Genomic DNA, 7803 nt, shown 5'->3' with positions numbered 1-7803 from the left:
AGAAGCCCCAGAGTCAGTCCAGCATGTGGTAGCAGGGTGTAAGATGCTCGCCAGCTCAGCATACATGGAAAGGCACAACCAAGTAGCTGTGATAGTGTACAGGAACATCTGTACCCGGTATGGACTAGAAGTACCCAAATCCCAATGGGACATACCACCGAAGGTGGTTGAGAACAGCAAGGCTAAGATCCTGTGGGACTTCAGCTTCCAGACCGACAAACAGCTACTGGCTAACAAACCGGACATTGTGGTGATGGACAAAGAGCAGAAGAGAGCAGTGGTGATAGATGTGGCGATTCCAGCTGATGCCAACATCAGGAAGAAGGAACACGAAAAGATTGAGAAATATCAAGGGTTGAAAGAACAGCTGGAACAGATGTGGAAGGTTAAGGTTAATGTGGTCCCCGTGGTAGTAGGAGCACTTGGGGCAGTGACCCCCAAACTGGAAGAGTGGCTCCAGCAGATTCCTGGAGCAACATCTGAAGCCTCAGTCCAGAAGAGCGCAGTCCTAGGAACAGCTAAGATACTGCGCAGAACCCTCAGACTCCCAGGCCTCTGGTAGAGGACCCGAGCTTGAGGATGACACACAGATACCCCCCCACAAGGGTGAGAGGGACATTTTTTTTTTATACATATATATATATATAAAGCCTATGACTCAATGCCACACACATGGATACTGGAATGCCTGGAACTGCATGTGACGGAGCGGTAGAGACCGCTCCGTCCATCACCGTTCATCTTCGCTCCGCGCGCCTCTCCCTCGCGCAGGAGAGTGGCTGCAGCGGAGCTGTCTTTTTTTTTCTGGCAGGACCGCAGGAGCGCGGTCCCGCTCAGACTGTTTTACATACGGAACATTCGCGATTGAGTTATCCACCAAACTGTCGCGGTGGTGCGTCGGGGGAGCACACCCGGCGCCCATGCGTGCTTCCCAACTACAAACGCTCACCTGTGGATGCGGTGTTGCTCCGCCTCTGGAGTGGGCCAAACCGAGGCTCTACTGAGGTGACTCTTAAATAGCGCATTGTGGCGCGCTATTGGGGCAGGACTGTACCATTTGGTACGTTGTTGAACTGTTTTGTATTTTGTCGACTTTTTGCTTTATGTAAACAGCCATATGAGGGGCATTTATGTTTTATTCTGTTCTGGTTTTATTTTGTAACAGAAATGTTTCTAGTTTATTATATTAGCTATTGTAAAAACAACCCCGTTCAATTAATGTTGGTATGCCAGGGGAGGGGCATGGGGTTATTTAAGGGCTGCATTTTTGTTTCATGGTGGTAGGTAGTGATGGGCAAATGAAGCTTTTGTGAAGCACTGAATCACTTGAGCCAACTGGTTTGAAAATGGGTTCATTCATCGAAGTTTCAGTTATAGTGACCTCTCCTGGCAAAGTTCAAACCCTGCACTGCAAGTTCGTTTGACAAGAAGCTTTCAGCTACACACATGCACAATCACCTCCTTTTTGCTTGCACTTAAAGTATCTTTCATTTTAAATGTTGATATACCCTAGACTAAATATTATATTCTATGCACTTATAATAATTGACAAATGTGTGGAGTGTTGTTGAGTAGAGAATGCAGGGAAAATCTGGTATTGGTTGGGTGTGCTTGTGCAACTATGGAAGGGCTGATAATTTGGGATGAGGGTGGTCAAAGATTTTTATTGAGATACATAATTTTTTCAACAGTATTTGGGTTAAGTCTGTTTCTTTTCTTGGTGACAATTTCTCCACATTTGGAGAAGACTCGTTCACATGGAACAGATGAAGCAGGTGTGCATAAAAATTTTTTCGCCAGTTTAAACAAATTAGGATAAACACTCTGGTGGTTCTTCCAGTAATCCACTGGGTCTTCTGACCTGGCCAGTGGTGGTTCGGTCAAGTACCGCTGCACCTCCACAGTTGCGTCTGCAGTCGCATTCCTTGCCCTCCTTGCATCCGAAGCATCTCGATCCAGCGTTTCCCAAAGGTTCCTATCTGAGAGACAAACACGACAACAATCATCAGCATTTTAACTTATTAGAAAAAAAATACTATTCATAATATTACTTGTTGATGTTAGAGTTTCAGCAGTTGCTGGTTGAGCCGATGTGGAGGGCTGTTCCTCAGAGACTGTGGGGAGGGTGGTTTTGTTCCTTATACATTCGAAGCACTGTGCTGTCAGTCGCCTCACTGCTGCCTGGGCCTGTCCTTGATTGTAGAATCCAATAGTTTTAAATCTTGGATCCAGCAGCGTCGACATTGTCAGTGCCGTTTGGCTTTCCGCGGTCTCAAATTAATTTTGCATCATACACACTAAGTTTTGTCCCAGTTGTTTCGCTGTTTCATGGGTTGTTTTTCCCGTAGTGTCAAACAAATACAACATAAGCATTTTTACCATTGGGATCACTTTGGACACTGACACTCTCTTTTCCTCAGAGAGTTCGACCGTTGCCTGGTGAAAGGGGGAAAGTAATTGGAGGCATGTTGCTGTCGTGTCATATTCATCAGAAGACAGTGGGATGACATCATTTTTTAGTGTTGCCAGAGCTGCACCCACTGACTGTCTCTCTTCGTATAAGCGTTGCAGCATGAGGAAGGTGCTGTTCCAGCGTGTGTCCACCTCTTGAATGAGCTTTTTGACAGGAATGCCCATCTGCTCTTGAACTTCTTTCAGCTTTTCTTTGGCTGTTGTGCTGGCTCTAAAGAAAGACACCACCTTCCGTGCCCTTGTGCGTAGTTCGTTGAGGCCAGGGGTTGCATCCAGAGACTTTTTAACGACCAGATTCAAAGAATGTGCAAAACAGAGTGCATGTCTCAAGTTAAGCATTCTGACAGAAGCAAGCATATTGGCTCCTGCGTCAGTCACAATTGAGGTCACTTTTCCCTCAAGGCTCCATTCCTCCATCAGAGATCTTGTGGCTGCACTGATGTTAGCTGCAGTATGTGCTTCAGGGAACGGCACCACTCCCAGGAGCACTGTGTCCAGCTTCATGGGGTCCTCCATGTAGTGGCAGGTCACTGCAAGATAGGCCTCCATGTTAATGGACGTCCACATGTCAGCAGTGAGACTCACAGCCTCCACCCTCGCCATGACAGCCTTGGCCTTGGTCTTCTCCTCCTCATATCTCTGAAGCACCATGCTCTTGAGAGCTCGCCTGGATGGAAGAACGTATGTGGGATCAAGCAATCCCACAAACTCCTTGAAGCCACAGTCATCCACGATGGAAAAAGGCTGCGAGTCTTTCACCACCATATTTACCAGAGCTTCATCCAGCTCTCGCTTCCGGTCCACTATGACAAATAGAAATAAGTAAATGATTAAAATAATACAAGAAGATTGATGTGAAACTTCACTTAAGTTAAGCTGGCCTACGACTCATGAAACACAGCCAGACCACATTGTGTTAGTGTGTCTAATAATATAATAATATAGCCAACCTTGATTTGCGGTCCCCTGATTTCCAGCAGCTCCATGTTTGGCAGTGAAGTGCCTAATCATGGAGGAAGTATTCCCATGATACTTCAGCTCAGCAGAACACACCAAGCACTGGACCTGGACAGAAAGTTATTTGTTAATAATAATACAGTTTGACTCTATAAAGCTGTCACATTAACAGCATAATTTATTATCATTAATCAATATACACGGATGGTAGACCATAGCTGTAGGTAGTTACTGTTAGACATGTAACTTCCTTCATTACAGATGTGACAGTACACCTACCTTATCTGCAGCGATCAGAATGAAGTGTTCCCACATTTCAGAACGACCTCTCTTCCTGGCTGGCTCCATAATGGTCAAATGATCCAAAAAAGCAACGCAAAGCAATAACAACAACAACAACTCTCCGACAAAAACCCACAAACGGTGCATTTTCCAGAGCGTATATAAAGGACTTTTGGCGCTAACATTCAAAACTGTCACAGGTGAGGAGGCGTGTCAATGAATGACATCCTTGGACCGCGAACCAGTCAGGTGGTTCCCTTGGGAAACGAAGCAGTTGCTGCTTTGGACGTCATTGTCACGTGACTATCTTCCGCCCCAAAGCAAGCTCCGAAGCAGTGGTTCTATTGAATTGTAGTTCTAGGGTTTGAAACGTGTAACGAAGCTTCAGTGTCGAACTGCCATCACTAGCTAACACTAGACTGCTAACGTAGTCAGCTCTAGATAAACAATAGCCAACTGATGCTAGACGAGCTTTTGCTGCAACACAAAATGAGACATGGTGATGTCATGTATGCTACCGCATATTCCATACGTTTTACGTGAATGATGAATGAATAACTATATAAACTTTATGAGTCATAAAGAAATAGACGAACAAATATCCAACTGTAACGCATGTTTATCAACGCGTCTTTGACGTGGAGCTGTTATATGTCAGAAAATAGCAGGTTTTAAAAAACTCCTTCCATTGTGTGTGTTCATGTAGACACGGGTCAGACAAACTAACTGCAAAAAAGCATGCGCTTCAGGTTGATTGGCCGGTCCCCAATTTCCCGTAGGAGTGAGTGTGTGTGTGTGAGTGGTTGTATGTCTTTGTGTGTGGCTCCGCAGTGCACTAGTGTCGTACCCGGAGTGTCTCCTTCCTCACGCCCTATGCCACTACGATAGGCTCCAGCTCCCCGTGACCCGCTGCGGCGGATATAGCAGTGGTAATATGAAACTGACTGACTGTTTATATTTTAATTTTATACTGTTTATATTTTAGTTATAGTTTAGTATATAAGTCCTGTTAGTGCTGCATGTGTCTATGTCTTGTGGTATGTCCTGTGATGTCAGTGTTTCTTTTTCTCTTGGTGTTTATCCAGTATTTATTCGGTATGTAATGCCTGAGCAGTGGATATGTACAATTTACTCCGGGATTAATAAAGTATCTATATTTCTATCGATCTATCTATCTAGCACAGGTAGGCTAATCGATGTGGCATGATCACCTGCAGCGAATGATGGCTAAGGGGGGCGTGTCATCACGAATTGACACAATGGGCCCGTTTCACAAAGCCGGTTTAGTGGAAAACCTGGGTAAGTTAACCCTGAAATCAGGGAAACCAGGGTTTTCGGTTTCACAAAGGGAGGTAAGTTAATCCAGAGTCAGAGGAGTAAACCTAGCCCGTTGTCACGAGGAGAGGTAAAGTAAACCTCTAGGTTTGTTACCACAGTAACAGACTCTGAAGCTAGCCTCACGAAGCAGGTTCAGTGGAAACTGGGTAAGTTAACCCTGAAATCAGGGAAAACCAGGGTTTTCGGTTTCACAAAGGGAGGTAACTTAACCCAGGGTTAGAGCTGTAACCCTGGCCTGTTTCACGTAGCGAGGTAAACTGAACCTCTGGGTTTGTTACCGCAGTAACAGACTCTCTGAACATAACGTGGTCGGGAGCAGGTTTTATTCCACAAACCCAGGGTTTCTTTTGACTCCGCCCCCTTTCACCGCCGCTCGCGCGTCTTCATTTCCTGGTTCTGTTGGACAGAGAGTCTGACCGACGTAAGGTTTAATAAATAACTCCATATTTTAGTGTTTTTTTCAGAGGCAAACATAGCATGTTCGTTTGACATGGAGCCCCTTGATGGATTCACAGAGAATTAAATATTTTTGTATCGCGTTCAGATGTCCAGTCATATCCAGACAGTTCTCTTTGTGATCGGTACCGATTCACGTCCCAACACACACACACACACACACACACACACACACACACACACACACACACACACACACACACACACACACACACACACACACACACACACACACACACACACACACACACCTGATCCATCTTCACGTCTGCAGCAGCGCTGGGTGTAGCGCTCCGTTCAGTTTTTCATTTTTTATTTGCAAACGGTAATTTTCCTATATCATGTGGGAGATGCTCAGTGCGCCTCGCCTTCAAACTTTTACCTCAGTTTTTTATTTCCCTGGAGAGAAAACCGTCAGAATCATCAAGGAGGAGTTCCACAGGACTGCAGGTGAATGATGTAGAAATCTCTCTTAATGATATTGTGCTGCAATGTTAGTAACATTAATTTTCTTTTCGGATGTCCCAATGTAATTTGCTGCCATAGAGGGAACCCATATTCACATCAAGGCTCCCTCACATAATGAAGGTGATGTGAAGAGGATGACAATTCACAGAAAATATATGCAGGTACAAGTACATTGACTACTGTTTCAACATGTTAAAGACTGCATGATAGATAAACTAACATCTGTCCAGATCACATGTGATGCTGCAAACTACATTTTCCGCCATTGTTTGTATAGCGCCTAATCACATCAGCAGACATTTCAAAGAGCTTTAACAGACTGACACCCAACAGAACCCTCCAGAGCAAGCATAACCAACAGCGGTGGGGAGGAACTCCCCTCAGCACTGATGTGGAGACGGAGCGGTCCTGATCGGTTCCTGACTCACGGGTGTATGATGAGTCTCACCTGAGCAACAGACTAATGCAGTAACTAAAGATTAGCACAATAATTCATTTGTCTACATTGTTTAATCCACTCTAATGAATCTACTTTCCATCACAGGAGAGTCTGATTGTTTTCTGGGGGACAGGGGTTACCCATGCCAACCGAGGCTGCTGACCCCTTACTAACCCAGGTCCCCAACAGAACTTCAAATGGGTTCACTGCAGGACGAGAGCCCGGGTGGAGATGACCATAGGCTACTGACAGGCCGTTTCCAGTGTCTATGACACCTCAGGATGATTCCTCAGAGGACCTGTGATGCAGTTCTGTTCTTCATAGTAGTATTGCCACTATCAGAGTAGACACCCAACACCCAACCCCACAAACTGAACACCCCGACATGACCTCGTCCACCTGCCAGCAATCCAGGGTGGCAGAGCAGTGACTCCATCTGCCAGAATCATTCCAGAGTCACCATCACCACCATCACAGCGGGCAATAAAAATTTACATGTCATTTGGTCATCTTTATTACTTACAAATACAAAGTCATTTCTTAGATCGTTCCAGTGGTGAACATTCTAATATTCAACATGATTCACTTGTGAACAACACCCACCTCTAACTTGTGCTCCACAATTTGTATGTTCAAATCTGCCCTCCTAATCTGAAGGTCCAAAGAAACCATTTTTTTATCTGATGTCTGTATTTCATAGAAAGTGAATTCGATAAACTTTAACAAATAGCTGGAAATACATGAGGAGGACATCAAAACATACAGTTACATATGAATTCCACTGAATGAACCGCTGGTGTTCACTGAGCGTCTATCTGTACATTGGATGTGATGGACTGTCCAGCTTGCTCTGTTAAAAAAGGATGAGAAAGTGTTGATCCTTCAGTGGAGGCTAAATGTCACTCTGTGTACACCAGAATGTTAAGCAATAGGAACAATCGATAACAGAAAATATTTGACCACCTTTCTTTTCTTCAATTTCCTGTTAATTTATTTTTGTTTTCATCAATTATGTATTATTTGACTAAAAGACACAGAATGAAACATGGAATGCCTAAGAATGAGAGCACATTTATGTGTGTGACAAGAGCATTCTGTTGGCAATAAAACACCTGAAAAGCCGAACGTCCACTTACTATTTACTGTACAATGTCATTTTGTTATAATGAGGAAGAGGAGGATCCCTAATAATATGATGCAGAAGTGCGACCTGTGTGAACGATGTTTTTAAACTTTGTTCTCAGGTGTTGACGTGTGCTTCTCCCCCACTGGATTGCATCTAATAAAATAATTTAATAAACCATTATTCAAGCCGTTTACCTCCGTAATTTTACCGTGAGTCAACGGGCTACGTTTAGACGTACGCATCAACTTGAGTAGCAGTTTCAAGT

General features: G+C 44.4%; 1 long non-coding RNA gene across 1 annotated transcript; it reads left to right on the top strand.

Moving 5' to 3' along the window:
• Nucleotides 1-6033: 6033 nt before the first annotated feature.
• On the top strand, nucleotides 6034-7521 carry LOC137613902 (uncharacterized). Its single transcript, XR_011039004.1, has 3 exons — nucleotides 6034-6134; nucleotides 6307-6441; nucleotides 6518-7521. It is a non-coding gene; the product is annotated as an uncharacterized lncRNA (long non-coding RNA).
• Nucleotides 7522-7803: the final 282 nt, after the last annotated feature.

The sequence above is a fragment of the Antennarius striatus genome, chromosome 19 (genome assembly GCF_040054535.1).
Source record: "Antennarius striatus isolate MH-2024 chromosome 19, ASM4005453v1, whole genome shotgun sequence".
NCBI lineage: Eukaryota > Metazoa > Chordata > Actinopteri > Lophiiformes > Antennariidae > Antennarius > Antennarius striatus.
The sequence above is the reverse complement of the archived record's forward strand: the minus strand, read 5'-3'. Positions and strand labels throughout refer to the sequence as shown.